We start from the raw sequence: 25,690 nt of genomic DNA, 5'->3' as shown, positions 1-25,690 counted from the left end.
ATGGCATCGCTACTATAGTCAAATTAGAGACCGACATCATACACAACTAAAAGTACTTAATTTGAATCTACTGTTTAGTAGAAAAAACTCAATAAGCCTCAATTGAGCAATTTCAGAAGGTGTGAATAGTTAGTTCTATTAACGACAGTACTTCTTTTTTTCCATAAATCAGTAATCACTAGTATACAGACAGGTACAAAATATCTGGACGACTCTAATGATAATGTTATATTAGGAATAAGCACCTTCTCTGCTGAATCAGTAATGAATAGAATTAATGTTGTAAGGTTTCTTTAAAGCTTATTTCTTATAAGTGTACTTCTTTACGTAATCAGATCGCTAACCTCCCAAATAAACGCACGGACTGCTTCTACCTGTCACTGCTGCTCCAAGTATCGCCTGGGGTAGTCCCAAAGGCGCCGAGTAAGTAGTAATCGAAGAGGAAGATTAAACCTTAACCGACAAGGAGGGTGCGGCATGATTAGGTGTGTAGACCTACCCGTACGCGAGTGCGTGCGTAATGTTTAGTTGTGATGTTTCGGTTACACAGATGATTAAAAATGGCCGCCCGTGCGTCCGTCTGTCTTGTAGGATATCTTCCGGCGTTCCTGCAAATAATCAACACATATTTGATCAGAAGCCCCCTCCCCCCTCCAACCACGCAGCTTCAATACTTCCTGCATCTATTGTCTTGGACGTCCTGCATGTCACACGATCGTATCTGCGTCTCTGAATCAAAGTACGGCTTCGATACGTCTCGTATTGATCAGTGATCATGTTTGTTCCGTCCGGCATGCCAGAGCACAGACCCCCGGCAGGCATCTACGACCAGTTAAACGATTATTATAAACCGAATAATGTATACCCTCGTCAACGATATTGAACTACGATAAATCTTGCACTGACTCTAACAGATCAATTAGTGAAGCATTGAATTCCTTGTAACATATTGGCTGACAACTTCGTGCATCCTGACGCTTCAAGGATGTTATACCCTAAACCATTTTTTCTCTCTTATTTTTCATCGTAAATGTCTTTTAAATAGGCCTACTTCTTATCTATCTCAACTTATAGGTATGTTTAATATCCATTTGCAATTGGAACGCCTGTGGTGTTGTTTTTTGTGACTAGTATTATCAACGGTTGTGTTCATAATTAAATGTTTCAACGAAAAGGCTTTTTAACTTTTGTTGTGTGCCAATAATGATGGAGGAAACATTAAAAAACTAGTTGGATGCATATGAGTTATGCATTGAAATCAGGTATATCGCAAAAAACTTGCGACCCAAAAACCTGAGAGTACAGTAACGTGTTTGAAATTGTACCACTGTTCACTTCGGACAAATATCAAAATGTACGGTGTTTTGCCTATTGTATTTTTACAGTATTTCTAAATTATACAAATACTCAGGCGAATGACGTGGTAATTTAGAAGTAAAAATCGTGACATATTTTACGACATGGTAATTAATTATGTGATGTACTTGTTGTAACTTCTGTTGGGTTAATGAACATACTGTAATAAATAGAATACCAATGGTTGTTCCTTTCTCAAGAAAGGATGTGCAGTTTATGCAGTTTAAGTTATGTTATTTTGGAAGTAAATTTAATTGAATTTTTTATTCTGCACGTAATTTGTTGCTAGCAAAAACTTCCGGTTTCTCTGTAGGAAGCATCAGCAAAATTCTAATGTACATTTATATATTAGCTAATTGATATTATTATATTAGCATTGAAGGTACTGACCTTTTTTCAAATTTGTTAAGTAAGACATTTGTAACAGACTACGTCATTACTTCAACATCCCTTAGTTTCCTTAGTTTTGAATTCATACTAATGAGGGACAGGTAATATTTCTGCGATAATACTAGACGAAGAAATAGCGTTCATGACGTAAAGAGGCTAGTGATGGTGGGGGGGGGGGGGTGGCGGAGGGGGTGTTTCTAAAATCGCAGCAAAGGGTAGGCAGATTATCCCTGTTTGTTCGTTCCTTTAGGAGGGCAGATCCGCGGAGTTTGTAAAGTTAATATCGATTGAGTACTCAAGTAGAGCGGACCGTGGACTGACCATCCCCCTCCACCCCTCCACCGCCCCCCCTCGAAAGTTGGCTCATTTGGCGGAGAGTTATCCGGGCTGATGTGAATGGAGATGCGGTGCATCGGCCAACCCTATTCACTGCACCGGTTTTATTCCCGTGTATGTACTCCCCCTACACAATTAAACTGTATCTACAGTAATCACGGATAGATAATGGCAGGTTTTCCGTTTGTCTTTCCCAGCGCTGGTTGTACACAGACCTGGTACTGCACGAAGATGCGTAGTCCGTAGACCCTTCACGGCATTGTTCCCATTGTAAGCGGACAATGATTGTCCACTCGCAAACTTTGTCAGCCCGATTGCCATCGATCTTGCATTAACTCAAGACGTTTTTATGTCGAGTGCGCTCTGTTTTGTGTTTAAATACACGAATTTATCGAGCACATCGTGTTTAGTTGTAATACACGCCAGACGTGATGTATTGTGCAGCGTTGCATACGTCTTGTCAATACAAAATGGCCAGTCTTTATATACAACCTGAATTCCTTTTATTCGTGACTCATCAGGAATAGATTCCAACACACCAGTTCAGCTCATGTTCTCATAGTTAGTATTATTGTAAATTATTTAGCACTTCAAGGAACAGTATTAGTACTTTTAGACCACCCACTACTGTTACAATATCAAACAATCGTTATTTTACACTTGGTTTTAAACCGTAACTATATAAATATATTATAAGTTAATAAAATTAACTTATAATTATTAATACTTTATTGGTTTTTATTAAAATTAATTACTCTAAATTATTACTTTATTAAGTTATACGTTCATAAAGCGATATAATTGGTTCTTTTTGTGCCTCTAACGCTACACAAATAAAGCCTTTTAGCTGTCTTAAATTGGCCAAAGTAACGTCTGAATTAAAATGTAGCAAGCTAACGCAATATCTGCAATAATATTACAACAACCTCAAAACACAGTATTGATAATACGAAACATATCTTCGGAACTAGTATTTATACTTCTATTTATGGGGTAGTGTAAGAATTATATGTGGAAGACTATTCAAGAGAAATGATTATTGTTAGACACAACCTGGCAACGAACGGGTTTTTCATTGCAAAGGGAGATGGAGGCGATTCATAGAATTATTTAATAAGCCCAACCAAAATTAAATTATATTAAAATTTTTTGCGTTCCGTTTTTACCTCCAAAAACACCCCAACGTCGTAATTGGGCATGATTTGATAGTACAGAATCAAAGCGCTAGTGTAGGAGCCTATCTGAAATATGGGGGCGGGGGTGGTAGGAAAGGGTGGGGCTGCATTGTACAGTGCATTATCAGAAAGTGCAGCGCGGGATTTATTTACCGTCAGGAGTGCAGCGTGCCGTGCAATCATCTCCCGCAAATCAGCTCCAATTAAGCCCCTGCAATCAGCAGTCGTTGAACGGATTACGTACGGTACGCGCAGGCGGGCCGGCCTGGTCACTAACGTCTTTACCGGACAGACACACGCACTTTATCCGGTAATCGCGTTATCCGTTCGCTAATCTCCGCGCCGCGCCGCATCCGTGCCTAGAACCCGCACAAAACTCTACGGACCCATTCGTTGTTACTAGATATGGAATTATCTGATGGAGATATTGATTGCCATCCAATATCTAGGAAGCTTTCTGCAAATTCTCTAAATTCTTGTGGACCAGTGCAGTCGGCAGCATTTTTTATCCGTAGAATTATGCAATTTTGAAACCGTTGAAAGTGTGGAATTTATGTGTACTCTAATATCCTAAAAAGTGAGGTATCCTATAAAGCAAACCCTTTTTATAACAAAACTGCAATGGTTTTGACTGCAGCTGTGGGACTCGTTTGGTGCCTGAAAACCCCGGCACTATAGGGAATATAAGTGAATTCAAACAGTAGAAATTCGATTTATAGATTAGAATTCTTGATTTAATACACAATAATTGTGGTGCTGAACTGTTCGTACACCCTGTAATTTTTTTTAGCCGAGCTTCCTCAATTTTGTTAACGTGAGACTTTGCATAACATATCTTTCTTGTAGTGCAGTGGTTGCTTTATAAAGAAGGCGAGATCTTCAGCATTAAACACCAATTTTGTATGTTTGCCAAAGTGCTAAATTTAATTCATTGTTTTCGATCAACCCTCCATCCCGCGGCTGTTGTAAATAGTGCATCGGGTATTCCGTGTAATGAAAACATTGAACCTATCCTGCACATTGATTTACATTCGTATAATTTTCTATCTAAATTCTCTCAAGCCCGTTGTAAATGAATGCGTGGTCTCAACTATGCCATTTACCGGTCACCGGGCACCGGTCAATAAAACCTAAATCGAATGCATAATAAATAAATAGTTAATGTTCCCGGGGACAGTTAACGCGTGCGGTACAGTGGATACTTTCTTTGTTTTCTGAATCCCCGTTTGATTTGCGAGGAGATGCTCGATAATGCAAATATCGATCGTCGATCCGGCAGTTGAGCGTTAATAAACGACCGTGGCACAAACGCGAACCGGTATCAAAGATGTGTTATTATTCGTAAGAGGACGTTGTAGAAAACTAATTCGCTTGCTTTTCCACTCCGGTTGTCAGGGAGATGGAGGCCTTAATGATGGAACTATGATCCCCTTCGCTATTTGATGTAGTGGTGGCATATATAAACACCTGAAGTACCATCGAAGTCGGGTTTCGCTATTTTTCCTTCATTTGTGATGGCAAGTGGTCTGGTAGTTCGACCTTTGTGAAACGTCAAGAGGGATACTTCAATGCAAATTGGAGCCGTTGTCATAGAACAAAGATAGACCCTGGTTGGCGTGGGTCATCTGCATATTTCCTATCGGTCTTCCGCTTGACTTGTTACAGACTCGTAGAAGGATTTTTACAGCGACATACGATTCCCAAAACTGCCCCTGAGTGACGGATCGCGTTCACGCCCACGTCTGAGTGTGTGGGACTTTGCAGGTGGTGCTGATCCGAGTCAAACGTCCTCCTTGGCAGAACTGTTGGGGAGATTAAGATAGGTCTTGACAGGTTATCGTGGCTGACTAATAACTACAGGACTCCCGTGCCTGTCTGCCACCTGCCTCAGAGAACTTCCACAACACCCCTCCTTAATTGCAAACTCTTTTTCAATAACAGACCCTAAAGAAGACGGATCATTGGAAAATTACTCTGTTAAGTAGGTAAAACTTCGCTAAGTCTTCTGAGATTGTGTTTAACCTCCGTTTCATTAAGATTCTCCGCAGACTTTCCTGTCTTACTTGTATATCTTAAAACACTATTCCCTTTCGTATTATTATTTTGTCATTTGTTTTTTTACGGCGTTCTCCATTTCCACTGACTGATTATTAGATGTTAGCAGGAATTAAATTAAAGTAAAAGTAAGTATTTAAGTAGTGTGTGTAGGGTTATTAGTCTATGGACAGCTTTCCTCATGGCGACAAAACCGAAAATAAAATATCCTTCTGGATTGTGTTTCACGTAACAGAATGAAATTGGGTCTGATCACAAATGACTGAGAGAGTTATAAATTATTATTAATTCGTTTGCATAGAAGTACTTCTGCAGAAAATTTGCACTACCAAGCACGGCTGGTCAGCGCCAAGTCTGTTATCTTTACAGCGATAAGACGTTTGAATCTGATAGCTCACTGATAACGCCAAACACAGATTCTTATTGGTCGGTAACAGAATGGAATAATGTTTGTGTTAGACAGATGGATAGATCAAAGTTTGAGATACGGGTGAAGACAAATTTATCTACCTTGAACAGTGACTATAATGTAATAAAAGCAAAAATATAGGATAAGATGAAAGTGTTTGATACTAATATTGACATTGGATGGAATTGAACGCTAGGGCATATCGAGCCGGATGTTTCTGCACTGACACCAGATGTCCTGTGGCCATCCAGGCGGTCGAGGAACCACCAGTAGCCACCGGCCATCAGTTCGCTGCTCTGGTGAAGCCATATGACCCAAGTGAGGACCAACGGCCGTCGCTAAGGAGCGTGACGCCTGGCGCGGCATTCTTGGGGGCTCGCGCGTGCGCAGACCACCTGATATACCCATAACCGTTACAATTTCTACAGCTTCCATCATACCTTGACATGGCAACGACCAATCGAAGCAGCAGAATCTAGAGAGCGACTAGATAGAGAGAGATGTTTTGTTTTCAGTACCCTGCGGCCCAGAGCGTGCAGGAGGAATTGTGACAGAAAAGCTCGTAATTTCGTTTGACGAGCGGAATGAATGCGTTTGACATATCGATTCGGACCGTTCGCTTCAAAGGCGACCTCTGATCTGCCTAGGATAAAGGTGATTTAAACAATGAAATTATCTCTACCTACCTGAGGTGTATTTCGCGGAGGGAAAGTGCAAGCTCCGTCTGTCTGCCATTGTGCTTCAAAGAGTAAACATATTTTACAATGATAAATTCTGGTGAACATGAATTCGTCACTGTTGTAGCATTTTAAAATTCTCCTCGCACTCTTGTTTCCGAAGCGTGACGCGTTTTATGGAATGCTCCGCTAGAAAACGCTAAAATATTCAATGCACCCATTTTAGTGGTGACGTGAGCCGTCGAATCGCATTTTTAACTATTTTTGTTTGCACGTGGGGTCGCGGATAACGGTCCGTGCCGTATCACGCGTCACACAAAGACTACCAAATGAACTATTTATGTATAATTAGAGGGCCGTGATAGTAAATGTGGCTGGCTGATTGAAGCGAAAGTAGTGATGGTAAAACGAGCCGGTATTGACCCGCACTACCGTCCCATGAATTACCCACACGCTCTAATGTGCTGCCGCTTCAAACAGAAATCATAATACTGCACCGGTACCTAATTTTTTAATGCGCCCGGATGCAAAACTGCATCGCCCCGCTCCCCGGTGGTTGCAGCGAGGGGATTATACCGGCGGCGCTCCGGCCCGATATCACTTGAATAAATAATTTGGGACAGTTCGGACAGAGGGCTTTAAACTTCAGCTCGAAAGCACAAAAGCTGCCCAAAACTTCGGTGACAACTTTAATCGCGATTTTACGCCCACATTAACACTGAGCTGGATAATACTACACTTTCATTTCCTGCATTGTGCTAGCGTTACCGCTGCACATTGCACTGAGCACTGTTTTTATTCGTTAGTTCAATTTTTGCACCTCACACTTTGTCACCCTGTGTTCCATGACATTTCATGGCGGACAAGTGCAATATGTTCCATTCTCATTTTCAAACACTTAAATAAATAAAAACATTTTTATTCGAGTAGCTAATATCTTTAGAAATTTGTAATACACACTATGCGTTGCGTAACACTAAAGATAAAATGAGGGACATGCATCATCTTCGAACTTGATCTGTCCTAAGTATAAATGTTTCTAATGTTTATCCAACAGTTCATAGGTCAATTTGTTCTTGAAATATCCCACAAACATACAAACAGAAGATTAATTTTTCCAGCACTCTAAGTTATAGGCTTCGCTATCGCTCAGCAAATTATAAGTAATGTATACACCCAATTATATTGTAAGTAGATAAATAATAAATACTTTCATTTTAGTTTAATATCACCACAGGTATTTAAAATAAAATATAAGGTTCCTCTGAGACATATATACAACAAACATACTTTTGTAATTTGTTGTTTCTCAAAAGTATGTTAGTTATCCAGCAATGGGACCCATTACAATGTTTAATATACTACTAAACTTCCTCTTATGAGTTGATTAACTTATTGTTAGTTTTATCGAGGTTTAATTTTTCCAGCCCTCTAAATGATAGGCTTCGCTAACGCTCAGCAAATTATAAGATATATTTACACCCAAATATGTTGTAAGTAGATAAATAATAAATACTTTCAATTTCAGTTTGATTTCACCACAGGTATTTAAATAATATACAAGGTCCCTCTGAGTAATTTATTGTTTCTCACCAGTATGTTTAGTTGTCCAGCAATGTAATCCATTACAGTGTGTAATATACTACTAAACTTCCTCTTATGAGTTAATTAACTTAATGCTATTTTTATCGATGTTTCAAACTAACTGTTTTAAACTCTATTCCCATATAGAACAGGAGTACCGATGAAAAAGTGGAGAACTGTGAACCAAAAGCAATACCCAGGCTACTCAAGGAAGTTGTGATTAACAAACTAAAACAGCCACAAATTTCAAGTGGCTGGCGGCCGATCAGCGGCTCAAGCTGGAGTGCATTTATTGGCTCTCCGAGGTACTCTCCGCTACCCGCGCAAGACGCTCCAACTCCAACTGCAAGCAATACACCAACTGCCACTATTGATGCAGAAACTCGGCTCCATCGATGTCTGGTTTTGTTCGGTTCCGAGCATCCCTCGATCCTTTAAACCCATTGAATTCCTCGCTGTTTCGACGTTTCACATCACATTCAACGACATCGCTCCTGCAACTAGGATTATTATTACTCTTCAGAATTATTCCATCACCACTCGAAAAATATGGCCTAATTGAATTTTGAACGTCATATTGTTGATCGGCCAGAAATCGTTCCTTTTCAGCACTAAACTGGATTACACATATATATTAACTTGAAATGCTTCGAAAATTAACTATTCCGTCTATTAAGACAGTAAAAAAATGATTGGTTCTTTTTGGGATTAGGTATAGGATTTCACCTTTTTTGTCGAAGTAAAATAATTATACTTATTGGGATTTAAGTTGTGATCAAAATAAATTTGATACAAAACAAAAAACCTCACAATGAAAGAAGGGTGAATTAACAGAATAAAGAGTGGGCAGAGTAACTATAGAGCTAAGTTAGTAATAATTCGGGTATCACAGGGTATCAAGAAGTCATAGGCCTAGACGGTATTGATTTTTACTCTCCTTGCTGCCATCACGAATCAAACCCTCGCGGACTCCTTATCCCCCCACAAAGAGTAAGGAGAGTAGAAGGGTTGTACTGAGCAGCGAACGACTCAGTGAGACGCCGCGCGGCAGAGAGAGAGACAGACGGTCGGGCCATGCAAGCAATGGGAACTCATGCCTAAGATATGTGCATTTCTTGACTCCCCACAACTTTTAATTGCTCTCATCCCAACAAATAATGATGTCCGACCATCACCGGCTGGCTCTCCGCTCTCCGGCTCTCATCCCAGCCCCGGCTTTATTGTCTGTGGGCTCTTACAACATTTCCATTACCGCCATCTAATTATTACTTACTTCCCCTTTCTTTTGTTTCACCAGATTACTTCGTCTTCTTCACCGGAAATGAGCAGAGTATTGAAAGGGTTTGATGAGCACGACTTCCGCATTGATGCCGGATTATGAGTCCCGCAACACGTTACGTCGGAGTTTTAACCGCCTTCGATCCGGTATGGATCACGTACCTGCGGATTGTTTCAGTACGGATCTCCTACGGGTGTCATTAACATCCCCATTTTATTGTTCTTCGATACAGGATTTTGAATTTAGTGTACCCCGGTGATGTTTATTAATTGATTATGTATGAAGCTTCAAATCAGAAAAATCTCAAACCTTGGTAAATTCACTTTTTCACTGTATGAATTCTCTAAATTATAGTGTATGATTGACAGACATTCGTTTTCACATTCCCATTAAGCCATATAGATCCATTTTGGAGGTTTATGTACCTACTTGTAAAAGTAGACGTTATTACTAGATTCCTCCGGTTTTCAACCAAGTTTATTCTTGTTTTCACCAGTTTTGTTTTTCGAATGACTTAACATTTTATTTATTTATATATTTAATCATACATAAAATAATAATATTTACATCACCAGCCGGTAGTTTATGACAGATCGGACACATTTAGGAATTTGTGGACGTGCAGCCAACACATTTTTAAAACGTAGGTCACATAATTTGTGGTGGCAAGAACTTTGCGAAGAAAGGCGAGAACGAATGTTCTCATCTGGGAACAGAAACCCTGAACTCCTGAATCATAATTTTCAATATACCACCTAGTGTAGAGAAGGGATGGTAAGGGATGTAAGAAAGGAGCGATACGATTCTCAATGCCGAAGATCTGGCCATCCACCTTACGTAAGCTTCCTCCAACGATCCGGAGGACTCGAGGTCATGAAGAAGGCGAGGTGACGATCCGGACCACAAACGTGTCCTCCACAATGAGAGGATCGATAAAGCTTCACACAACATTTTTGCAGCTCTGCACTCAGGGCTACTCAGTTTTTATTCATGTTTTGTGGGTGAGTGCGCACTGTACCACGGGTGCCGCGCGCCGCGCCGCCCGACCCCGCACCACTACATCCATCTGCCTCGCTAAATGACATTTCCACCTATCCCCCCGCCCTCTATCATCACTTATATTTTAATTAAATACCTCTCCGCTGCAGTTATACTACACAAAATACACTCCTGCGGTATCGATTACAAAGAGAACTTGCGGTCCGAGGCCTCCAACCAATTATTGTAATTAGTTTTAGTGGCGAGTTTTATTTATTTAAAATAATAATAACGAAATTAACCGCGTTATTATTTCAGTAGCTGTTAATTTACTCTCACGGGCCCTCTGTGGGATTGAAAACAAAGGTAAATATGGAGTTGTGATAATCAAAACATCAAATTCAGTCCTCTTTGCGGAATTTTAACTGTTGCCGTTTTTGCCCGTACTGTAGATTCGCTTTATTTTATCGCCTTTTTGTCGCCGCCACTTACACTTTTTATATATAACGGTTTATAATGATTTCGCCGGTTCGCGGACTGCCAATAAGACAATGCGCCGCGATGAGCGTTGGAATATTGCGAACGATAAAAAGAAGACAAGCACCCCAAAAGAGCAATATTTCTAACTGCCTCGTTGTGAAGCAATGCTGCGCCACGGTTTTGTATGAGGCATGAGGTCGCCTGGGAGAGCCGAGTCGTGAAGAGCTGTTGCACTGGGGAAATGTAGCCTGCATTCCGATAAAAAGAACAAATACCACCGGTTGAAAAGGAAATTCTGAAAAATAACGTTTTCAAATCTTAAAAAACGTGTACAACGTGGAAACTCCTCGTTTTAACCTGTTTTCATCACAAATAAACACATGAGATATACAATGTTTTTTTTTATTAAAAAAATTCTTTTTACTTCTAGTCTGTGAGATGCGATAGCTTTTGAATGCGCTGTGAAAGAACTGACACCAAGCTTAGACTGGTGTTCGATTTTAAAAAATATGGCAACAAATGAGAAACTATTGTTTCGGCCAATTTCACTTGTGCTAAAATTTCCTGCTGATTTCGACAAACAGCGTCAGTCGTTACAAATCTCTGGAGATTCGTGCACACGATGACTGTGTCGGTGCTGATTTCATTTGAATTAATTCGTTTTCGGGTTCCTGTTTTTATTTAATTGTGTTTTTATCGTGAAGCGATGATAGAATTCATCGTACTGCTGTGATCGCCTCACTACTTTATTAGCCGAGATTCCTTATTAGGTCGGGAGTAGACCATTGTCGTGGACGTCTCCACCCTTCTCATTGTTGTGGATAATTAGAGTGACCTTTGGGATTTGACGATGATGATTCTTGAGCGTTGTCTTGTACGGGATGACGACAGCCCCCAGCAGCGAACCCCCGAGGACTCGAGTCGACTTGGCGGGCGGAGCTATGTTGTGGGGGAGGCGAACTCGGGGGAGAAAAATGTCTTTCACCTGGGTGTGGGAGATCGGCAGGAGGGGGTAATGCATATTACGGAATACACGGGGGACGGCGTGCAACTCGCTTCTTGCCAATCAGCCCCCAGTGCTCACCACAACTCGCAGTCACTTAACTTTTCTAAACAGCCTCGTATTTTCAACAAAAAACGTTAATCTGCCTTAATGGCCCTCGCCACCTTCCCGCTCCGATTATTTATCACCTTGAATTCCAATCCCAAATGGCAATTGAGTAATACGCCACGAGCTATATTGCCACTTGCCACTTCCGCCTACAATAATTAGGCGCAGTTTGTAAACCCTGGGGCGCCACTGTCGATTGGGCGCTTTGTCCCTAAATGCCTTCTTGGCTGATTCTCTTGTTGATGTTTTAATTACGACGAACGAGCTGTGACTTTTCAAAAATAAAGATGGGATCCATTTATTAATTAAACACGTGTCGAGGTCATCTTCGTTATTTTCTAGTCACACATCGGGTTGAAAATATTTTACGTGTATCTTAAAAATTATTCTATTTCAAAAGTAAATACACATTGTTTATTCATATTAAATAGGTGCATAAAATTGAGTTATTCCTGCCTGAGTGGGCGTCAATTAACCGAGTTTATGAGTCCTGAAATGTTCGTCGCAACTGTTTCGGCAAGCGTCAAAGTAAGGCGAGGCAAGAGTGCTCACACATTCTTCTCACACGTGATAGCCTACCCCTTTCATTCGGTGTTAATTATTGTGCGAGGTGTCTGTTTAGATGCACTACTCAGTTCTCTGCCTTTGTCGCTCCTTACTGTTTGTGCGCTCACGCTTTGTCCGGTCTCAAAGACGCCCTCACGCTTCCGTGCCTTGTAATCAGCGACTTCTTACATCTTACATCCGTCACCGTTCCTTTCCTTGTGTCATTAAAGGAACGTTTCAGCCCCACGCATCCCCGTGCGTTTGAAGATGAGACGGATCCGAGAGGTGCGTTAATTTCTTACTTCTTTTACGTTTGCTGCCCGGCCGCTTCCTTTCACGACACTTTTGACAGTTCCCGCAGTCCCGCAGTCGACGTGCATCTGTGACATGTGTAATCGTGACAGTGATGTGAGTGCATCAAGAGTTTATCCTACCGTGTTGATCGTTTTCCGAATGATCAATATCGCAGCTGTTTTTGCGATTCTTGTTGGAGAGGACTGACTGACTAAGGTGGGAACACTATCATGTATGTTTTCTGCCTCGATACAAACAATACTTTTCTATTGTATCATTGTTACATATTATTACTCAAACTGCAAAACACTAATTAGTTAAAGTAAAAACAATTCAAACGTAGACTTTTCACTGATGTTACTGACTAGTACCAGACTAAAGGATGTGCTTCTGCTAAATTCCGTCAGTTGTAGCACTATATCTGATAGTTGGATATAGCTTTGAGCATTATTCCATAGAAACATCTATCTTTTCTATTTTTAGTTATTATATTTCCTTAAGAATTTTTGTTCAAAAATAAATTGTTTTTCATTGAAGTAGAAAAATATTTCATTTGGAAGCGCACACAAGTGGCAATTTTTAAAATTGGTTGCAGCAATCCTTTAGTATCAACTGTAATGTCAAGAACCTTTGGGAATTTACAAAGAACAATGCGTGGCACCTGCCCTCCCACATTTCCTGCCACCATCGAGGGTCGCCCGCGATCGTCAACGAAACCGCACCTAGACAATCAGCTGATTCCATCCAGCAAGCCTCTTCCGGAGCGACAGGATACATTTCCGGACTGTTCTCATACAGCACCGACACCGGACCAATTTAAAGGGCATGGCGAGGCGAGGCAGGCGAGGCGGTGACCACTCGGCCCTGTATCCGTGTGGAAGTAGGCTAGCGCCGGAAGCTTGTGCACTGTGGGAACAAATAGCGGTGGGCCCTGGGCCAGGCGTGATGTCGGGAAATCACGACTTGATAAGCTTCCTCCTGGTTCTCCTCTGGTGAAGACGTCGCGCTTCGCCGTATCGTGTGGTAGTCTCATACCACGTATGGGTGCTGCGAACTGGACTCCTCAGGAGCATTTACAAATGCCACTCCTCAGGAGCAAAGACATGTATTCTAGAAGGAGTTTTATAGATTATATCATCTTCAGAAGTGCTGGAATACTTTGTCTTTGGATCAATTCAAAAACATTATTTACCATTCTTTTTAAATTCAAATGCTTCAATGACCCCGAAGGATTTCACTTCAAATAAATTTCCTCCAAGTATCCTGTCGCATCATCAGATTGCATTGTTTTGCGCTTTACCTTCAAATTATATGTAAGTTTAAAATCAGTGAATTTTCAAAAGTAATAACATCCAAAAGTTTTTACCGTACTTCTTTGGAAAATCGTCCGTGAAGGCAAGGCGAGGGATACTAATTTTGCATTTGTAAAACATTAATTTGGGAATTAATTACATATCGATTAGTACCTTATGGAATTTTAGAACCACGTACAACTCCTTGAAGATGATGCATCTGTAAGGAAATACGAAACAAAGATTGCATAAAAGTGCGTGTATGGTGGTCCTGGCACGCGCTGAGACTGATACCGCTCAGCCTCTCTCACGGTGGCCAGGAAGCGGTCTTCTTGACTCAAGACATCCTGTCATCCTTATCCTGATCCTCTCTCCGCGTCACCCTTCTCCCCACACACACCCCTCTCCATCGATCCGGCTTACTAGCGAATCCAAATATGAAGTGTCGTCTGAAAAATAGTATTAGATGTAGCATGTTAAAATGTCGTTGAGATTTCAATTCGAAAAGGAAATGTATGGGTTCTTTGTGTAGGTTCTTTAAAGTTGATATTCTACTAATAAATATTTAGAAGTATAATTTATTACGCCAAAGAGAAAAAATCACCTAATGCAAGGAAACTCACGTTTTTCACTGGACCGTGTGTTTTTGTAGACGTGTTCTTGTTTTGTATATCAACCATCGAATTAAATAGTAGCTCGTGTTTATGTAAGTATGATATATAATTTTAAATAGATAAATTATGTTAGATAATAAAATAATATTCACGAAAAACCCTTCCTACTTCCTTTCGCTCCCAGTGAACGTTTTGTGCTGAAATTCTGATAAACAGAATAATTTCTTTAAGAGAGAGAATAAATATAAACAAAAGTTATGTTAAAATAAAACTATTCCGTGTTACTTTCTTAATGTGCTTAGAGCAAAATAAATACATGAAATATAATTCAGTGATTATAGTAGACGTTATTATTGTTTTTATAATTTGGATAGTTAAAGAATAGAAGAATGGAGAAGTTGTAGAAAATCTAACGGACTATTATAAACATTCCTTTATCTTAAAATCGTTTATGTGTTGTTTCATCAACTCCCACTTTTCACAATTTTGCTTCAACTTTAATTCACTCGTTTAAAGCCACACAAATAAATATGACTAATTCTTATTAAGTCAGTGGATAAACACGCAATAATTCATTTCTATCTATTATTTAAACTGTTGAATAGATTATTACAAACGTGATAATTAAATGAAACTACATTGTAAATTAAACAATTCCGGACTGTTCAAAAACCGTGTTCTGTTGTTTTCTCGGAACAAATCCGTCCAGATCGCATAAAATTACGATTATGAAAACCTTACTCTTTTCTATTTGCAGCTATGAAACTATTCACGTCAACCCTCGATCGGCTGAACACAAAACGACAACGCCAGGAATAGTCCAATAGTACAGAACCTACGATTGCTTCATCAGGGATGTCTCAAGGGCCTGCAATAGGTCCGCTATTATTCCATAATCGCGGTCTGGGAGTAAACGTCAACGGCTGAAATGAGCCCTAGAGTCGCATTAATTAGTAAATGGGCGCTGCGTATGTAAAGAAGGGCTAAATAAAGTTTGTAATCAAATTGTGGGTTGAGTAGACGCCGGTAGGAGTCGGGGGGAGGGGGGTGAGATGGGAAGGGGAGGACAGAGGAGTAATATTCCGGTCGAGGGGTGGTAAGCCGTTGGTAAACAGAGGAGCTGTGTGCATCTTCTGCAGTATATTGCACATGCACATCATATCCCGCTCCAAAAACAATATGCTAGGCCTCCGCAGGCCTCCCCTGACTCGACTTAAGCCTTCGTCACACTTCTCGTACGATATTGCCTTTCGATAGGCACTACTGTTTTGTCTGCTGCCGGTCCCGAGAGGTTGAATTTTTCGGGATGATCTCCACACGGCCCAGATTCGCTTCTAGATACTAGTGAGTCAGTCATATGAGGGAATCTCGCTGACCGTAGACGTGTCGTTCCATACAGATGTACGATTCAGGGCTGAAGAGTTATGCAAAGTGGACTGTTTCATAAAGCGTTCCGCAATATGTTTTACTTCTTGTTGACCTTTCAAACAATACCTAAGGTGTATTGATTTTGTACATTTTACAGATTTTATAATAAGATTTCACGTCATAATTTTGTACCATATGACGATAACACATGGGGGTGGTGACTTCTGAGGTCGTAGTAATAAATACTAGAAATACAAAGTTTACTTATAAGTTCAGTTTAATTACGAAAACTTAAAAGCACCACTTTTAGATGGTAAAGGAAAAGTTATGTAATGCCACGTTGCTGCCAATTAGAATATAATAACTAAAAAGTATATCTTCTAGGTGGGCCTAAAATATCCAATGTTCTATTGAATTATGCGTACGATGTTTTATTTTACAAAACAATAATATTTCACTTCCCTTCGCGATAGGTAGACTCACAACCCGGGTGTCGGCGTCTTGGCACGAGACATTGAAGCTGTAGTCTAAGAACGGTTATTTCTAGAAGAGGAGTAGAGTTGGGAAGTGGTAGCCATCTATTCAAACAACACGTGAGATACATCAGCTACGTAAACTCGCCTAAAACAAATTCGCGACGGTATTAGCCATTTAATGATACAAATTACTATTTATAACAACGTGCTCGTCGCCATAAGGACGACGCCACCACCTTTATCTATCTCCATCAAGCAAATAAAAGATCTTCAAGGGTAAGTTACTTTACTATTCACATCTTTACTTTACGTTACATTCATTTTATACGTTTGGCATCAAAGGGCTAATTTAATAATACGAAAAGATAAATTTTACTTACGGACAAAGCGCGCGAGGTCTGATCGGTTACGTAGTTGGGCTGCTACAAAGGGTTAGAAGAAAAAAATTCATACGCGTGCCAATTAGGTAGTTACTCCGCCCAATAATTTAGTTCCGGAACATTGGATGTAAAATAATATTATATTGTACTGGCTGATTAGGTTGCGAAATTTACATTGTATGAAATTTAATTAACTAATTTACGGTACAATTTGTGGACCTGTTTATTCTGTCACAAATTCATTTATTTACTCTAAAATGCTAAATCTTGCGAGGGTAGTGGTCGATTGCTAATCCGGTATAAGAAACGCCCAATACGTCTGTCATTCATTCTAACACTTCTCTTCACCAACACCTACCAAACAGAATTTTATTTGAACTCATCGAATAAGTCAAGTCGTTCAGTCCTCTGGCTTTCCGAGAGATGACTTTTCCTTAAGACTGAAGTGAAATGACCTTCAACTTATCCCCATAAGAACAATATTACAACTCGTGCACTTTTATGCCCTTGTTTTTGATCGTAGTGGTATGGTTGAAGTCTCATTTTGAATATCTCATTAATATCCATTCGAACGCTTTTTAGTTTTTATTCTAACGCATATATATTCATTATATTTGAGCAACGAAGTACTGTATAACAAGTTTGAGATCAATAAAAATGTTGAAATTACTGAACAACTTTTTATGCGTATTAGTTATATATTTAAAATGCGACATTTATTAAAACTCTACGTCTAAAAATAATGTCATAAACGAGCATTAGGTCTAATATTGTTTTTATGAAGCAAAAACCAAGATGGCCGCCACTACAGCCGGCTCTGTAGGATTTCATGACGGGTTTACAAAAATTAATAAGGTTAAGATTTTGTATTCATTGAATTCAAATGCGCTGTTTAAATTCACGTTAAGCTCCCATGTTCTTTACACAGGCAGTAGAGGGATTTCTAAAATTTGAGATGTCATTGGCAATTTCATTTTAATCAAAGTCGTTTCATCTGAATTAAGTAATAAACCGTCTATCTCTGAGGCCCTTTACCTGCATAGCTAGCAACAAGACGCCCCTAGATACGGGTATTAAATCTCCGAGGGGCGCGAAGGAAGCCGGCATATGGCAAGACGTTTAAAGAATTAAATGCCCAGCTAGATATATAGTAGTAGACCAGGTGTAGGCCATCTGCTAGGACTTGAGTCATCCAATCTTCGAGATCTGCCGAACCGCGATCCGACCTTTATCCGCCTCTACTTTTTCGCCATCGGAACTTTCTTACCATCAGAGTATTTTATCTAATTGACGTTTCCACTCTTATTGATATGTTTAGCACCGACCGCCTAAACGTCAAAGAGTGCAATTAAAACTCAATTATAACAAGATACGTGGATTTAACAGTCACTCCATCGTGTTTGAAAACAATCGAAGAAACGATTTTTTTATTGCACATAGCAAAATATTTGACGTAAGATTGTTCGTTGTTTAGGTTAGGAAGCAGAACGTTTTAGTGGAAGTTATTTACTCAACTCAAGTGTAAACTGTTCTTATTCTTCATATTTCTTCATGTTTTTATTTTTTTGTTTATTTTTATTTTTTGTATTTATTTTTATTTTTTAGTGACCATAGTCTCTGTATGGATGAGTATTCACATTATTCAGAAAATTTAGAATATAAAATTTATCTCTCATGAGTGGATATCACTCTATTTCTACAAGCGATGACAAATATTAATAAAATTCTATTATTTTAACGGATGAGCCACGGATTTAAACTTTTTTTACATAACTTTGGCTGCAATTTCAACATAATAAACGCAAATAGTTGATCGCTATTAAAGATCCAGCAGTAAAGCTGACAACAGTGCGCGAAGTGGCAACGGTGTAAGGTAAGGAAGGAAGGGGAGCTGCTTAAGAAGGGTCAGAAAGAAAAGGGCCCCCGCTAGGGCAGGGGCAAGAGAGAACCGGAAGGAACGATCTGACAATGAGCCCTCATGCAAAAAGACGCCAAGATTGTAACGGTCGCGCTCAGGTACTAGGGGAGAACCACAAAGAGCCAAGAAGTCTATCTCAAGACTGGTTTCGTCTTAAGAAACGAAAAAGACGTTAGGGGAGAGAAGGGAAGGCACGAGACGGGGCGTAACGGTCCAAGACGGGTGTTGCAAGGCGAGCAACCGGTCTTGAAGCATCGGCTTCGTGCCTTTCGATTTGCATTATCATATATTACTGAAAGACTATCTGTGCCTATGAAGAGAATTCTACCTAGCTATCTGTTTGAAGTAGAATTTTCAAGAACGTATCCAGCAAAGTTATATATAAGTAATGTTGGTCTACTTCAATTCATTCTTTAAAAGTATCGTCACACCTCTTAGGATTTTCAGCCTTCTCGAAGTAGAATTCTCAAGAACATATCTAGCAAAGTTATAAATATGTAATGTTGGTCTACTCCAACCACACTATTATCGTCAAGCTTCTTCGAGTCCCAAGACCCAAAAACGTACAAGTCCACAATGGTTCTATTAGTTTTCAAATTTATCAAATAAATAAGTTTTGATTATTTTTTCTGGACGTGTACTTATCTATTTGGGAATCGAACAAATTATTGTTTTTTTCATCCCACAAGATTGTAATAGCAATTTTTAATTCAGTGTATTTTGTTAACAGGGAGGTCAAACAATTTGTAAGTGGGTTCGAACCGTTTTCTTTTGAAAACGTTTTAGTGCAATGAATTAAAAATGCTATTGACATGAATAGATCCCTCTAAAAGTACATTCATGGTCATTGTAACATTTTATTATGGAAAATCGTAATTTACAAGATCGTTATTATGAGTTACTCTTCAACTATCTTGGTAAACTGTGTACTTTCTGAACTACAAGTTTACTTTATATAAATATGTTGCGTTGTTAATAAAGTGGTTCAATCAGTAAAAACAAAACCTTTGTTGAGCAAAATTCTGTTTTTATAGAAACTTTTTGCAGTGCTTGAGAAAAATTCCTCGTTTCACGACGACATATGAAGCAGTTAAGGCTATTAAGTAGTAACAAAGTTAAACTAGAGCAGGAAACGCATCCCAGCAGCTCTATTAGAGTCCATCACAGCTTCCTCTAGCGGAGTGGATCCTCACTCTCTCCCCCTGCAGCTTCCTCTCCGACACCGACAACGGCTCTTCTCCCAATTCTTTCCTCTCTGTGGGTTGAGTGCTCTAAAGATCTCCCATTATGGTTCACTCGCTTGTAAGAAATTTGTTTTGATGTTATTTTCCTTAAATTTATTCTTGCTGTGACAGTCCCACTTTTGCACTTTAACTGCTCTTCTGTCCTTTTCAAGTCTGCTCTAAATTTGTAAGTTTGGAATAGAATTGAATAGAAAAGACTAGTATCATATATTTTATACGATCACGACAGAATATATAGGCTAGTGTTGTTTCTAATCCCTAAAGTAATTTCAATTGATCAAACTTAGGTATAGCCACTGTACTATTTTGACCAGATAGAGATTTTGGGTCAATACATTCTTTAGCAAGTTCATTTTTTCTGTCACATCATCCAGCAGTTCAGGAGTCCCTTTTTAACTTTTTGGAGGTGGCAGCCAACATTCTAACTATGTAATTGGTGAATTCTACAAAAATTATCCCAAGTATGGGAATCGCTTTGTCCCATGACACATTCAGCACAATGGTCAATGTTGGAATATATAATGGATTAGCAACACATACGAGGAAGCGAATTAGAATTACCTCTATAAAAGAGATACTGACAGCAATTCACTGTTGTTAACCCTTACTTGGCACGAATGGTCCAAGCCATATCTGTGACTGTGAGAGCCAAGCAGAGGTCACATCCTGTGGCGCTGAGCCAGAGCGGCTGGGAGAGGAAGTCTTCAATGGAAGCACCGCTGGGAAAGGAACAAGGGGGAGTATAATGAGGAAGCGGGAAGATGACATAGGAACTAGGTCCCCAACAAGAACACAGAACAGGCCGGACAAGTTAATTGCGTTCTTAAACGCGATACAGTTAGCGCCTCAATTGCTTCATGCTCGTGAATTAAGTCTTCCTTCGTTCTAAATTGGTCGAATTTGTCTCTTGTTTATTAATTTAAATAGTTTTATCTCACCCTGACGTCAACCATATACCCATATCAAGTGAGTTCGATGCTTCTCCTTGTAAGCCCGTAAAGATTTTACTCACTAAAAAAACTTTCAGAAACTAGGAAAACTGTCATTAAATCTGGAGGCACGAGTATTTATCTCTTCTTAAAACGAAATATTCATGTTGCTTTGAAGGTAATAATCTATTTCAGTGTAGAAAAACTCCAAAACCTCTATATAAAGAATGAAGAGAAATGAAGACCTAACATGAATCTAACCTAATGCCCTAGGTTCTTCAGTCATTTTATCTAAAATATATTCTTCAGCCATTTAAAGTCAAATTATAGGGTTCAACAAAAATTTTGACAGTCACAGCATACAGACCGCTTCAAATAAAGCACCAAAAATTAACAATTCCAACGAGTCTGTCTATCCCAGCACTGCCCTATGTTCGTATTAAATGTCAAAATCCATTTTGAAAACTACAGTCTACCTAGTAACCTACAATGGAATTGGAAAAAACTCAAAGTGAATCCTACAGAAAAGTCTATTTATGTTCTTTAACTGTTGTCGACCAAGATTTGTTCACTATTTGAGCTTACCACTTTCATTCAACAGAGGAAGAAGAGAGGCGCCGCCTAATGGCCCACAAGAGGAGAGGCGTGCCGGCGAATTAGCGCTGTCAAGTCGCGGTGAAATCATCCGCTACAACTTGTTAAGATAATTGTTGTTCCCACAACAGCACCCAGCACCCAGTGTCATCTCATTTGTCGCTTCCTGTCTCCAAGACGTACTTCCGTCATACTTAGCTAGGTGTATACTCGCTGCTGCCTCATTCTCATGACGCCCCTTTGTTTTCGCAACTGTCCCTCTCTCTCCATCTTCCAACTTCAGGCAAAATCCAACTATTTCAGATTTTCTACATTAGGCCATACACATATTAGTGGCACATTTATTTTTCCTTTTCTTAGATATGGAATACGGCTTAGCAACAAGGCGGGAGTGAGTGGTTTACAAGTATTGCTAATAAATTTATTTATTTCAATTTGTTGTCAATTTTGACATTAGAAAGTATGTTTTTCTCACGCTTAGCAATCAAAATATCTGGGTTCAACTTTTTAGCTACTAAGATGTGTTTTCAGAATCGCTCTTACTCACAAACTTATTTCACCTACCTTCCCAAACTTCGTTCAGGCTATGGAGTTACTTCCGAATATATGTGTAATTATGTAACCTAGTTGCATACCTAGTTATATGTTTGAAATTTGAACAATTCGATATGCCTAAGCTTTTCAATGCCTAAACGAACTGATCAATGACTCTCTTGCCTATGAAATGTAACACTAAGTGAACTTGCGGTTTCTGGGTTCCATTTATTATTATTTATTGGTGTGAAATAGAGTTCCGTATTTCTTTCTTTGCACTTGCAAAATTATTGCCTGGGAGTTTAGAAAACGAGGATATTGGGATTTAACATTTTTCTGACCTAGCAATTTATTTCATTTTAAAAATTCACTACGGTGTAATCATCCATTGTAGGCAAAATAAGAACTGGTTGCGATATTAAGATTGATTTTTCTAAATAGATTTATGATTTTCCACTGCAAATTTGACCAAAAGACCAAATTTCCTCAAATGTGCAAACATCTTGTTTTAATTCAAGTTTGGCGGAGATCAAATCTTGCCCGAATGATACGCAAACGTAATAGAACATTAAAACAACACCTACATTAAGTTTACGTCAGTTTGTCTACTAGAAGGGGGAGGGTTGGAAGGGAGAGAGGCACTTGAGAAGTTCGGCAGTAAGACGTGTCTCTACTCAAGCAGCAATAAGATTGTAATGGCAGTGTCGACGACAAGTAGAGTCTTGAGCTCGGGCGATAAGGCGTTTTATTTGTCTTTTGTGGAGCGTTGGTGGTTACGGGGAAGATGTTGTTATCTTGGGCGCAATAAGTTTCATGTTTGGTCTTTAAATGCTGTTAAACGATTTTTTTAGTGTTGACGTGGTCAATTTATTTCTTTGATGGTTTTAAACAAAATCAATTTCTGATTGTAAATCAAGAAATGGAAGTTTTTCTGAATGCTAAGGATAAAATATTTGAATTCCAAACTTTTCGAGCTGATTTAGGAATTTTATGGCCTTCATTATCTGCTTATACTCGTAATTAAATATGGCAATATCAGCCAGATTTGATACAAATTCCCGTCGGCAAACCTTTCGTTCCTCCTCAACTTTCGAGTGAAAAGCCGCCATCACTTTTTCCAGTTTCCCACCACCGCGATCAGATAGCCATGTGTCGGTATGTCCCACGGTGGCGTAGCCCCCGTATGATCAATTAGTGACTTCCTTGCCCGAGCCCTGGTCACCTCACCTGGACCGGGCGGTGTCCGAGGACCGTAACGCCGCGCCGGAAGCGCTGCACCACGTGATCAATGGATTATTGCGTGCCGTCTGACGTCATTCTGCCACTTCCGGAAGTCCACTTTCCCACTTCCTCCCGTGTAAAAAGTAATGCCCAGTCATCATAAGCTTGTTACCAGAATGGTTTCACTCCTTCCCGTGGTCGGTCTACGACAACAATTCATTCGCGAGATGAAATAAATTGACAGAATCGTTCTGTAAAGGGGATAACATTTCTATAGACATTCCACTCAATTCAATTGTTAGTAAGACTCAACAGGCGCCAGCTTTTCAAGGACCAATTGTGTTACTCTGTCAATTCGCACACTTGCATGGAAATTTACCACAATTCGGGTTCTATTCAGTTACAATTAAGAGAAGTCACTATCGTTGGATAACGAAGCTGAGATCGTTTCTTGGTCAAATATAAAGATAAATACCGTCTTCGTGGCTTCGTAGAAATGGGTTTAAAAATAGTGATAAAATAACTTGACTGAGGTCAAATCCGAGATCGTTACAGAACATTATTAATTTGTCTTACAAAACAAAACCAAAACAACGGAGTCGCGAGGTAGTTAGTTAGTAGTAATCCACTGGAGACAAACTTTACAAAAGTTCGCGGGAGAGCTTATAAAGAAGACCGAGTTCCAATTTAATTACACAATTTCAAGTTATTAATTAAACCAAGTTGCTGGCATCAGAAACAAACAAGTCACTTCGCCCCGAAAGAAACGGGGGATTTGAAAAGACGAAGGTTAATTAAAGTCGGAAAATCACAATCGGAACGGCGCAGTAGGTTTAGTGGGACTAAGGTGAACTGAGTAGGCTGATATTTACTAAATCTAACTACTGTACTGTGTAAACTAGAAACTAGTGCTCGACTTGGAACGTACAGAGCTAGCTGTATTTCCCTCGGTATGCATTACGGAAGTAAATAGGTTATCTGACAATTTTCTGCCTATAGATTACGTGCAATCATTCAGTTATCCTCCAGCAGAATTGAAATTGTCACCGAATTTTTCACGAGGTGCCTGTTCCGAACAGGTTATTAGCACTAAAGACAGCATTTCTCACCGAGACACGTTCCCATATATCATCTTAAACCGCTCGTTATAACAATTTAAGTGATGGAAAATTTGCCTATTATTTGTCCGCTTGTTTTTTCTCAATTCTACTAATCCCGTGTACACACAGGTGCACTCCAAGAACACTTGTGCTATTCACAGTCAGCAAGGCTCTTCTCCGCTGAACACCTATACGCAACTCTTCTTCTGGCCCGCAAACTCTCCGATTTGTTAGTCGGTTGTTTCCGGATCCTTTTTGTGCCGATGTTTTTGAAACGTGCGTTTAACGATGCTCTTCGTTGGACTGTCGTCTGAGTGATACAACTGGTACTATCTGTACTGTAGGTAACGATAGATGTCACAGTCCTTTTGCATATATTTATGTAGTACCACTTGCCACCCTTGCCATTGTTGTTCTCGCTATAACTTTTATTTCAACAGCATGAACAAGTTTTATACATCGATTAATATCAAATCGAATATTTCACTTTTTAATCTGTTACAATCGGATTAATCAGTTACTGCATCAAGGATAAGTTTAAGATACTAGCTCATGATTTTAAGTTACGTAATTAGCATTAATGTCCTAGAATACTACTGTAAAACCTACAGATGAAGTCTACTTCCGTAAGTTAAATCTTATATTCATTACGGGAGTTGTTTGGTTACGCATCGAGATAAGTCTGAATTTCGTCTGTCTATTATACGATTGATAAATTACCGGGATTATTTCCGTAAATAATTCTTGTAGATAGTCTATAACTCTCCTGTATATGGAGTTTTAAAGCGCTTTATGTTATTTAATGGCTAATTTTTCATCCAAACCTACACCTTTTATGAAATAAAATGTAATAACAGCATAATTCTGTTAAACTTCAACGATTTAGTCTAAGTCGTAAGGTGCGAAATGACACCGCAATCACTTTTTGATACACCAACACAATTCATATTTTTGACCAAACCTCCTTTGTGCACTCCATATAAATCCACATTTCTGCAAAAATAATTAATTTTTAGGGGTAAATAATTAGGTTTAATCATTAGGGTACAAACTATGCAACAATACCATTCTGACTTCTTCAGTTGTTTAGAAAATAACAAACAATTGCACGTAGACCTACATATGACCAAACAGATAACACGATTTTAATGAACATTTATTATCAAGAAGTAGCTCGTTTGTGAGTTGAAACAAATCTTTAAAAAATTGTTAAATATAAACTCACGGGTTCCACGAACGTATAAGCTCTCGGCAAACGTAAGGGCGGACCATAAGCTGATTCTGATTAGTTCAGGAATGTTAAACAAGTATTATGTGTGTTGTCAGAACTAATGTTATTTAACAGTGATG

At 39.4% G+C, this 25,690-nt stretch overlaps 1 protein-coding gene across 5 annotated transcripts in view; it reads left to right on the top strand.

The window, feature by feature from the left end:
- Positions 1 to 25,690, top strand: part of LOC124352955 (homeobox protein prospero-like) — a 98,953-nt gene that overhangs the window by 47,178 nt on the left and 26,085 nt on the right. The window lies entirely within an intron of this gene.

This window comes from Homalodisca vitripennis, chromosome 1 (genome assembly GCF_021130785.1).
Source record: "Homalodisca vitripennis isolate AUS2020 chromosome 1, UT_GWSS_2.1, whole genome shotgun sequence".
Taxonomy (NCBI): domain Eukaryota; kingdom Metazoa; phylum Arthropoda; class Insecta; order Hemiptera; family Cicadellidae; genus Homalodisca; species Homalodisca vitripennis.
This window is presented reverse-complemented; position numbering and strand designations above follow the sequence as displayed.